Genomic DNA, 12,236 nt, shown 5'->3' with positions numbered 1-12,236 from the left:
TTAATCCATTTTGATTTGACTTTGTACATGGTGTTGGAATTGGTTCCAAGTTGTTTTACATGTGACTGACTAGTTTTCTAACATTTGTTGAGAATTTCCTTGCTCCAGTTAATGATTCCACTTTCCATGATTTCACTTCCTTTATTAAAGAGAAATTGTCCAATATACATAAGAATGTCTCTCAACTCAATTCTATTACATTGGTCTAAGTGTCTATTCTTATTCAAGTATCACACAGTTTTCATTACTGTAACTTTATAAATAATTTGAATTTAGGGTAAGAGAAGTTTCCGTATCTCTCTTCTTCCTAGAATTCCTTTGCTATTTGGACGTGAGGATTTGTTATCTAATATAAATTTTGACAGCATTTAATCAGCCAGAAGTAAACCCTGAGTACCTGCCCCTCCCCCCAAAAAATAAACAATTCAAAACCAAGAAATGCCATTGAATCTGTATACTGCTTTGGGCAAGATTATTATTTGACATTATTTATCCTTCCGGTACAAGGGTATGTTTTTTAAGGTCCTTGTATCCTCTTTTATTTCTTTTAGTAGTGTTTGGTCATTTTATTTGTATATGTCTTTCACTTTTTTTAAGCTGACTCTCAGGTACTTGATTTTTAGAGGTACATTTGCAAAATGTATTACTTTATTAGTTTATCTCTTCTCTGTTTCATTAATTGCACAAACTGCACATGTTTATTATTTTTAGTAGCTTTTTATTTTGCAGTGTCTTTAGACTTTTCTGAATATAATATGTCATTTGCAAATAGTAAGAATTTTATGTCTTTTCCGATCCAGAGGTCCTTGATAATATATTTTCTTACATAATTACTAGGGCAAGGATTTACAATAAGGTATCAATCAGTAGTGGTGAGAGTGGGCAACCTTTTCTGTTTTTTCTTAGAGGGAAGACTCTTTTTTTTTTTTTATCATGAGCATGATGTATGCTATGAACTTGTGGTAAATGGCTTTAACTATATTGAGAAAATTTCATTCAAACCATTTTACTGAGCAATTTAAATATGAATGGATGTTGGATCTTATCAGATATTTTCTATGCATCTATTAATCTAATTTTTACATTCCTTGTATTGATATGGTATGTTGACTTCAATGCTAAACATACTTACATTCTAAGGATAAATACTACTTAGTTATGGTCTATGCTCATTTTGATGTATTGTTGTATTAGGTTTGATAATACTTGTTGAGAATCTTTGCATTTGTTTGTTTTGGATACAGGTCAGTAGTTTTCCATATTTTGTGATATCTCATATCCTTTTGGTGTGAGGGTTGTGTGTGTCTGATAGAAAATGGTAGGATTCTGTTTTCTTCAAATTTCTGAAAGCGCTTGAGAAGAATCTGCAATAGATGTTCTTTAAAAGTTTGAAAGAAAGGGCTGGAGCAATAGCACAGCAGATAGGGCATTTGCCTTGCACATGGCCGACCCGGGTTCGATTCCCGGCATCCCCTGTGGTCCCCTGAGCAATGCCAGGAGTAATTCCTGAGTGCAGAGCCAGAAGTAACACCTGTGCATTGCCGGGTGTGACCCAAAAAGCAAAATAAAAGTTTGAAAGAAATATCTAATAAACCCAATTGGGGTTGGACTTTTGTTGGGGGAAAGACATTTGATTACCATTTTTATTTTCTTGATAGTATTTCACTGTTCAGGTCCTCTGTTTCCTCCTGACTCAACTATTGAAGGTTACTGAAGTCAAGAAAATTTTCAATTTCTTCTAGGTTCTCTAGTGTCAAGGCATAAAGATTTTTGACATAAACCTTGGCAAACAATCTTTTAGATTTCTTTTGCATCTGTTGGGGCATCTACTCTTTCATTTCTAATTTGGCTTAGTAGGTTTTTTTCACTTTGTTTAAGTACCCAACTACTGTTTTGTTAATGTCAATATAATCCTCTAGTTCTATTAGTTAAAACAAATATGATGGTCCCTCATTAGGCACATAGATGTTTAGGAGTACGGTACATGTATTTCTTGATCATTATTAAATGACCATTCCTATTATATACTTTTTAAAACTTGATGTCTGTTATCTCTAAAATCCCAATTTGAGAAGTTATAGAACTGGTCAGTACTGGTTGAATCTTTTGGACTAGTATCTTTGCTCAATACGCTTGATAGAGTTCTACTGTACTTCCCCATTGTATTTGTTAAAGTTTGAAGGTGGTTGTTTCTAATTATTATGCACACCCCAGACCTCTCTACAGCCAGTGAGATTTCTAAGGAATTCAGAAGAAGTTCGCTCTTTTCCTTCCCTGATAGAGGTATCCCAATGAGGGTTCTAGGAAAACTTGCAATGTCATTGGCTCTACCTCTCCTCTGTTTATAATTAGGGTTCTATGATTTCTTACTACCATGATTGTCTTTGTGAGTTTTTTGTGGAAATAGGTTATTTAGAAACTTAATTTCAAATTAAGTTAATTTTAACACAATATGGTTGGGGGCAGAGAAGTTACTGCAGAGTGTGTGAGTTCATTGCAAGAGTCCAAGGTGAAATTGTAGTGAGATATGAAGGAAGAAAGGTCCATGTGACCACTAGTGTGGCCTCATACTCTGGGAAATACAAATAAAGATCATCTGGAAGGGGCAAAAGAGAGACTCTAGCTGTAAAGTCACTTCTGTTGCACTTTCAGCACTAGGCAGGGTTAGGGAACATAAGGGACTTGTGCCAGAGTCATACAGGGAAATTTCTTACTGAGAACAAGACAAGAGGGAGCTGTTGGCAGCTTTCTTTCTTGGAAATTCTGATACTTTGAGATGAAAGACAACACGTTTATTGCTGGTATTCATGTGTTTCATCCCTAAACACTAGGGAATTATATACTTGCCAAATCATTTCTAAATTTGTTTCTATAATGACCCTTTTTAGCTTGAATTTTTATTCTAGCTTGTTTTTCCTTTAAGATTATGTTACTACATACCAAGACCAGCTGATGACCAAGCGCTGATGACCCATCTTCACTCTCCCTATGTTACCATTGACCACTTCTTAGTTAACCCACCACTTCTCCAATACCTGGTTATCTCAGTTTTGTAATCCAAGGACAAAGGTTATCACTGTTTTATCTATGTCTCTATACCACAGGTGACTGTACTTCCCTGTGAGTGAGATCATCTAGTATTTGTCCTTTCTGCTCTGACTTATTTCCCTCAACACAATACACTACAGTTTATTCAGGTTGCAGCAAACCACAAGATTTCCACCTTTTCTTATAGTTGAGTAGTATTCCGTTGCGTATATGTATCAGTAATTATTTATCTGTAATTGTAATTCAAATGTTGCTTCCATAGTCTATTTTACTAAAAGCTGCATTGAACATAGGTGTGTGTATATATACATATATACTTGAATTATTATTTTTGTGCCGTGGGGGTAAATGTCAAAAAAGTGAAATCATATGTGTGCTTCATTTTTACTCTTTTGATGAATCTCCATATTTTTTCCATATGGATTGGAATGATTTTCTACTAACAGGGGAAAATTTTGATATAGCCATTTTGATATAGTCCATACTCACTGGTGTAAAATAATGTATAATTGTCATTTTGATTTCTATTTTTCTGATAATTATGATGAATATTTTTCATATGCCTATTAGCCATTAAATTCCATCTTAGTGGAAAAGCCTATTCAAATACTCTCTAATTTTAATGAGAGTACTGTATTTGGACAAGCTTCATGCATGGAGGGACCGGCAGAGGAACCCAGGTGTGCGGGACCTGAGATCTCCAAGGCTGCTTGGATCTGGACTGAGCCTCTTGCACCCAGATCTCGCATTTTCTAGTAGCTATGCAGTCACACCCAGAAACTGCCCCTGGTGCCGTGTAATCCCATCAATGGCCAAAATCCAGAGACTATAAAACCAAGCTCCTGGAAGAGAGCAACACAGAGTCTCTTGCCCCCTGCACCTGGCTGTCTTTACCTGAGTCCCTCAGAGGGGACCGGTTGCGTTTCCCTCCCCACCTTGAGCAGAGCCTTGACAGTTGAAGACCTCTGGAACCCAGCTACGGCCATGCTCAAGGCCACTCTCCACATGTCTGGATGAGCCTCACACATGAAGGGACCAGCAGAGGAACCTAGGTGTGCAGGACCCAGGGCTGAGATCACCAAGTTTGCTTGGATTGGAACTGGGCCTCCTCCACCCAGACCCCTCATTTTCCAGTAGCTTGGCAGCCACACCCACAAACTGTACCTGGCGCCATGTAATCCCACAAATGGCCAACATCCAGAAACTATAAGACCAAACTTCTGGAAGCGCTTGGCCACAAAGCGGCTGTGCAACATCTAATAGCCTTGTTCTCCCTCCTGGAGAACCTGAAAAGCTAACAAGAGTCTATTGCTCACACAGAAGAGCCTTGCAAGCTCCTCATGGCATATTCATATCCCAAATATAGTGAAAGATACATACACCTCTCGGAGAGCCTGGCAAGCTACCAAGAGTATCCCACCCGCACGGCAGAGCCTGGCAAGCTACCTGTGGTGTACTCGATATGCCAAAAACAATAATGATAGGTTTTATTCCCCTGACCCTAAAAAAGCTTCCAATCTTTGAGAAAGTCGAGTAAGGAGAAGCTGCTAAAATCTCAGGGCTAAGTGTAATAGAGACGTTACTGGTGCCCACTCGAGTAAATCGACAAACAATGGGATGACAGTGGTAGTGTTACTGTGTTGTTATTGTTGAGCTTTGTAAATGCTTTATATATTTTGGATACTAGCAGCTGTTTCTCTGAAAATGGTGCACAAATAATTTATTCCATTAATGAATGATGTTTTTATTTGAGTTAAATGTTCTTTTCTCACTCAAAATCAGTGAATTTGACATTGTCTCAATAGCTTATTTTTGTTATCTTTGCCAGTGAAATCAAATCACAGAAGACATTTCTGACATGAATGTCCTGGAAAGTTCTGCTTATGTTTGCCTCAATATGCTTTATGTATTCTTATCTAACCTCAAAATCTTTGAATTAACATTTTGAATTTTACAAAATAAGATTCCATTTTTTTTGTATTTTCATGAGACTGTCTTGCTTTCCCAACTGTATTCCTTGAAAAGCCTTGTCTTTCTCCACACTATGAAGTCAGAACCTTTGTCACAGACTAACTGTACATTAATATGGGGCTTATTTCTAGGCTTTCCATTCTACCACACTGGTTTATCTTTTGTTCCATACCACATAATTTTTATTACTATAACTTTATAGTGTGATAGAAAAGTAGAAAGTAGGTCAAATTTAATTTCAAAAAGAGATTAAAAGTCCTTTAGAATTGATCTCTGGAACCTCATATGGTCTCCTGAAGCTTTGCCAGAGGTCATCCCTGAGCACAGAGCTAAAGCAAACCTTTACCACCACTTCTGTGACACCAAACAAACAAAAATCTTCAGAAAAACACTGTGAAGATATAGGACACAGCAGAAACATTACAAAAGGAGAACTTCACTGCAATAAAGTATTATATCAGGAAAGAATAGATTAAAGTCAGTGACCTAGTCATACAGTTTTGTAAACTAGAACAAATCAATCCCAAAGTAAACAGAAGGAAGTGAATAAAATTATAGTAGAAGTCTATTTCTATATAGAAATCAAAAACTAATTTACAGGGTAAATTCAATAAGGATATTGTTTTTCAAAAGACTAAACAAGATGGACAAACACTTAGCTAGATCCATGAGAAAAAAATGAACAACTCAAATAAATCAGATATGAAAGGGAGAAACTACAACATGCACCTCAGAACTATAAAAATTTTTAAGGGTGACAAATAATTTTATGCTACAAAACTTGAGGAAGTAGGAGAATTGATGCACTTTTTGAACCGTACAAACTTCTGACATGAAACCAGATCAGACCAATTATGAGTTTTGAAATGTAAACAAAAATTAGATGCCAATATAAAAATAAACAACAAAATTTGGAAAGCTTTTTCTCTGAGATCAAGATTAAGAAAAGGAAGTATAATTTCCCCACTATTATTCAATATATTCAGTATAGCTTTGGAAGTCTTCAGCATAGAAATCACTTAGGAAAAAATTATCAAATTGGAAAAATGATTACAAATTGGAAAAGAAGTTAAACTTTAATTATTAGCAAATGATATAATAGTAGAGATAGAAAACCAATAAATGTGAAGTACTTTGGACTTAACAAAGTATGCTAAAAAATTATGCATTCAAAACAGTCAGTTCTTATTCAAATAAAAAGAGAATACCAGTAATTGAGAATATCAGTAAAAAATTCTATGTTCATAGATTTCAAGAATTTAAATGTTGTTAGAATGACCATCCTATCCAAAGCATTATACACATTAAACATGAACTTCATCAAATTCCTATGATACTAACTCTACTAAATTATAGAACTTCCTGAATAGCCTAAGCAATTCCAAGAAAAAAGTATTGTCTTTTCTGCCTTTAAGATTTTTGAAATTCTTGTGTTATAACTATGAACAGTCTAAATATTTTGTTCTCTGAAGTATGTATTGTATAATGTTCTTTCCTTTTTAGGAATTTGATCATTCAGCATAAAATTAGATGAACTGGCAATGTAGCTGGTTATACTCCAAATATAAAAACCACGAACAGAAAACTTGTGTAGTCCTTATGTTTGGGTGGACTAGAGACAGTACTGGTAAGTGGATAAATTCCTACTCTTGCAAACAACTAAAACTTTCTTTTTTTTTCCTTTTTTTGGGTCACAACCCAGCGATGCTCAGGGGTTACTCCTGGCTTTACACTCAGGAATTACCCCTGGCGGTGCTTGGGGGACCATATGGGATGCCGGGGATTGAACCCGGGTCGGCCGCGTGCAAGGCAAACGCCCTACCCACTGTGCTATCGCTCCGGCCCCAACAACTAAAACTTTCTTATCAGATCTTTCCTTGCTTCTACTCATCCTAAAGCTATCCAGATTATCAATTAGAATATTGTCTACAGTTTTTACACAATAAACTATAAGAAATGTATAGTAGTACAAATAAATAATTTTATTTTTATACATTTTATTTCAGAGTGCTATTCACTGTATCACCGTCATCCCATTGCTCATCAATTTGCTCAAGCAAGCACCAGTAATGTCTCCATTGTGAGACTTGTTACTGTTTTTGGCATATTTGATATGGGTAGCTTGGCAGGCTCTGCTGTGCGGGCGAGATACTCTTGGTAGCTTGCCGAGTTCTCCAAGAGAGATGGAAGAATGGAACCCGGATCGGCCACATGCATGGCAAATGCCCTACCTGCTGTGCTATCACTCCATCCAGAGTGCTATTAGAGAAGATTATGAACTTAAAAATCAAACGAGAAAGCAAAACTTGTTTTCTTTTGGATTTCCCACTGATTTGCGTAGATTACTGCTGATTTTTTTTATGTTTTTTTTTTTTTTGCTTTTTTGGGTCACACCCGGCGATGCACAGGGGTTACTTCTGGCTCTGCACTCAGGAATTACCCCTGGCGGTGCTCAGGGGACCATATGGGATGCTGGGATTCGAACCCAGGTCGGCCGCGTGCAAGGCAAACGCCTTACCCGCTGTGCTATTGCTCCAGCCCCTTACTGCTGATTTTTAACAGAAACGATCAGGAAGTGATTTTTTCCCTATTAAGTTCAAATTATAATAAGAATAGTACACAGAAAATAGTTACTGATTTCTACTCTCACTGCAGAAACCATTGTTCTTTGTTGATGGGCAAATACTTTAAAAAATTCTAAAAAAAATTCTAAAAAATAATTCTTTTTAAAAGAAAGCAATAGTTTCATTTTCTTCTAGATTATGTTTAGAAAGAGTGAGCACTTCTCTACTTTTTTTTCCCTTAATGATGATCCTTCTGCTTGTGAGAGTCTCATGAATTTTAGTGTTGCAGTGGTAAATTAGCCACATCACAGTTTTTAACAGAAGATAGACTTCCCCATAAATATTTTTTTGCCTTTCAAACTGTGATTAAAATATTTAAAGATGAAATTTGTGTTTCTCATCAACTAATTGTATCTTACATTATTTCATATTACTTCACTTAAGAGCACTGTTTTCCTTATTCCAACAGGAAATATACACAAAATATAGTTTGAAAAGATTATATATAAAAGATATATAAAATGTATATCTAAATATATTTTATCTAAACATATATATTATATACATATCCATACATATCTATATATTTATATATATCTAAATATATAAAATAAATATATATAAAAGTTCTATATATCAGATTGCCCATAATATTATGAAATAGGGGCAAATAATTTAATTATTCCAAGATTTTGTCATTAAAAACTATCACTGTGTCACTGGATCACTGTCATTCCATTGCTCATGGATTTGCTCGAAGGGGCACCAGTCATGTCTCCATTGTGAGACTTGTTACTGTTTTTGGCATATCTAATATGCCATGGGTAGCTTGCCAGGCTCTGCCGTGCAGGCAGGATACTCTTGGTAGCTTGCTGGGCTCTCCAAGAGGGATGGAGGAATCAAACCAGGTCGGCCTTGTGCAAGGTAAATAGGTGGCTCTGTGGTACAATGGATAGCACATTGAACTTCCATTAAAACTAATATAGTTTTTCTTTTCTTATTTTGCTTTTTGGGTCACACCTGATGATGCACAGGGGTTACTCCTGGCTCATGCACTCAGGAGTTACTCCTGGAGGTGCTCGGGGGACCATATGAATTCTGGGAATCGAACCCGGGTTGGCTGTGTGCAAGGCTCTCTGTGCTCTCTGTGCTATTGCTCCATCCCCAAACTAATATAGTTTTTAAGGACAACCTGATTCTGTTATTTTTATGTATTGGTTAAGTTTTGATCTATTTTTATTATTTTTTACCTTTTTCTCATCTTGTCATTTTTTGAGGATGGCCAGAGAAGACAGAAACTAATCTCCAGCATACTCTCCAGTATCTTTCAGAGTAGATTACTACATATTCACCTTCAGCACATCAAGAACACTAGAAAAACAGTGGGGAAACACATAGAAGCCCACCGAGCTCAATGAACAACAACAACAACAACAAGTATCACCCAAGACATAAACAATAGAAGGGAATCCTCAGTGTCTTCAGTTACACTATGATGAAGATGTTCAATGAGTTTTAAGAAACAATTGCACATATAGTCAGCAAAGCACAAAAATATGAGAGTAGAAATGAAAAAACTACCACACTCAGAAGTGACAGAAATGAAGAACATGGGAGGTGATACAAAAGAGTCAACAGAAGCTCTGAACAGAAAAGAACAGAAGCTGTGAAAAAGATCAAGAAACTCAAAGAGGAGGAGAAAGGCTCTAGGAAAGAGCAGAAGGCAGAAAATAGTGAACAAAGAAATGAACAGTTGAACAGCATACCAGAGAAGTGTGAGGGGAGTTCTAGAGATTTATATACTCCAGTAATAAATCACTGGAGTCTCTGAAGAACAGGGGGAAAATCTGATGAAGAAACACTAGTTTACACTAGTTTAAGTTATGGATAAGAATTCTCCAGAGTTGAGGATTATTAGGCACTGAGGTCTAAGCAGTTCACATATTTCATTGAAAATAGAACCAATTATGGAAACTTAAAGACACCTTATACTCAAAATGACAAATCCCAAAGAGAGAGACAGGATACTGGAAACAGCAAGATTTAAAAAAAGGAATTTAAGTACAAAGGAAAACCTATAAAATGTACAGCAGATATAGCAAATGAGATTTTACAAGTCAGAAAAATATGGATATGGAAGAATATACAAAAACTCAATGAAATGAACACATCACCAAGAATACTCTATCCAGACACTCACAAATGAATCTCGGAAGAGAGCAACATGCTGCAGAGATGCCTCCAGGCCCCTAAATCACCATCCAGTTTAAAAAATTAACTCCTGGGGCTGGAGCAATAGCACAGCAGGTGGGGTGTTTGCCTTGCACACTGCTGACCCGGGTTCGGTTCCAAGCATCCCATATGGTCCCCTGAGCACCACCAGGAGTAATACCTGAGTGCAAAGTCAGGAGTGACCCCTGTGCATCACCTGGTGTGACCCAAAAAGAAAAAAAAATTAACTCCAGATCTAGCACCATATTTAAAAATTTACAATTCCTGGAGCAACATCTCATATGTTTTGCCACTGATATACCAGGAGTAGAACAATGCATTTGATGGGTATAAGGTAGAAGACACCTAATCTTGATAAAAAAAGAAATATATTTGTATATACTTCTTTTTTATACACATATATGTGTATATGTCTATCTATAAAATTCTAACAAGATGTTAGTGATCTCCAGTACAGGGGCTTAATGGCTCCAAAATGAGATGCAACAATTTTCACACACTGTCCTGTAAGGAAACCTTTTGGGATCATTTTTAGTCAATTATTCATAACAAGTAACACAAAATAAATTATTTAGCACTTGCCTTTGGGGCAGGCTTGAATGGTAGTGGGAAATTTTGAAATAATGGGGGGGTGGCACCGGCCCCTCCTGCCGCCGAGATGTGACCCCGGGGGCTGCATGCATGTGTGGCCTCTCCACAGCTGCACGAGCGTGAATCCAGACCCAGCTAAACTACTTTTGGCATGGGCAGCTCCTCGCAGAATGTCTCCAGCCTGAGAACTAAGCCGCGGCCCCATGCCCTCCCAGGAGGGGAAAGGTATTTCTCTCTCTGCCTCTTCCTTTCCAGGGATGAAGGGCGTGGTGACTGCCATATATGATGACCACAGACGGGGTTTACAAGCTTGCAATGATCCAATATCTGGAAGAAATCTCCCTGGACTTAGTTGTTAAAGTACAGAAATCCAAAACACACAGTAACGGCCGCGCGACTTCATTTCTCTTCATAACAGGTCTGACTCTAGTGGGGTACTCCTAACAATAATAGTGAGACTTGTGTTGAAATATTGAATGCAACCAAAGTAAACAGAAAGTAAAGTGAAACTTATCATTTACAAGGTGGGGGCAGGGTGCAGGATGGGAGGTGTACTGTGTGGGTTTTTTTTTTTTTTTTGGTGGTGGGATATGGGCACTGGTGAAGGGATGGTTGTTTCAGCATTGTATAACTGAGATTTAAGCCTGAAAGCACTGTAATTTTCCACATGGTGATTCAATTAAAAAAAGTTCTTATTAAAAAAAAAGTCACATGAGTAGGACCATAAAAAAATTTGGAATAAAGAGGGTGGTAAGGTGTAATGGTGGTGGGATTGCTGTTGAAATATTGAATGTAATCAATTATTGTGAACAATTTTATGAAAATATAATTTTAAAAATTTACACTATGGATATTTTGAAAGGGTCACTGTCGCTGTCATCCTGTTGCTCATCAATTTTTTCGAGCAGGCACCAATAACATCTCTCATTGTGAGACTTATTGTTACTATTTTGGGCATATCGAATACGCCACGGGTAGCTTACCAGGCTCTGCCGCGTGGGCGCAATACTCTTAGTAGCTTGCCATGCTCTCCGAGAGGGGCAGAGGAATAGAACACGGGTCGGCTGCATGAAAGGAAAACAACCTACCACTAATAGTAATAATAAACACTCTATCCAGCTAGATTATCATTCAGATTTGAGGGAACTATTCAAAGCTTCACGGACAGGCAAAAACTTAGAGAATTGATAGCCTTGAAACCAGTTTGCAAGATGCATTAAAAGAATTTCTCTGAAGGACAGTAGGAACATCCCATTATGTGGCATTGAGTATGGCACTCCCTTGTGGTGCATATGGTAGTTCTCTGCTAGATTAAGAAAGGTTAAAAACATAGTTATTCATCCTCATAAATTGAATTTTATTGATTTATATTCTGATAATTCTATTTGGCATTCCTTTAAGATGCATTGGGCCAAATAATATGAAATTAAGTTTTTATATGCCTGCCAAGAGAATGGTTAGGGATGGCGGTAGGGGAATATTGGGGATATCTAGGGATATTAGTGAAGGGAAGGAGACATTGGTGATGAGATTGGTACTGGAATGTTGTATGCCTAAAACAACTCTACTATGAACAACTCTGTAAATCATGGTGCCTCAATAAACATTCTTGAAAAATACATAAAAAATAAAATAAAATGTAATATTTTATAAGGGCAAAATAGGTAAATTTCTTAAATGTATATTTTTACTTCATCAAGGAATAACATAAAAACATATATGCAATAAATTCACTGAAAAACATATAATTCTGACATTTCTATCAGTTGCAGGAACTAAAAAAAATCCATGCAGTTATTACACATATTTTAACTGACTTATGAATAATAT

General features: G+C 36.8%; 1 protein-coding gene across 1 annotated transcript in view; it reads right to left on the bottom strand.

Annotated features, from left to right (window-relative positions):
* Positions 1-12,236, bottom strand: part of ADAM2 (ADAM metallopeptidase domain 2) — a 131,364-nt gene that overhangs the window by 72,387 nt on the left and 46,741 nt on the right. The gene's annotated exons all lie outside the window — the stretch shown is intronic.

Source organism: Sorex araneus, chromosome 1 (assembly GCF_027595985.1).
Source record: "Sorex araneus isolate mSorAra2 chromosome 1, mSorAra2.pri, whole genome shotgun sequence".
Taxonomy (NCBI): Eukaryota; Metazoa; Chordata; class Mammalia; order Eulipotyphla; family Soricidae; genus Sorex; species Sorex araneus.
Note: the sequence above shows the minus strand (reverse complement) of the source record. Positions and strands in the feature narration are given on the sequence as shown.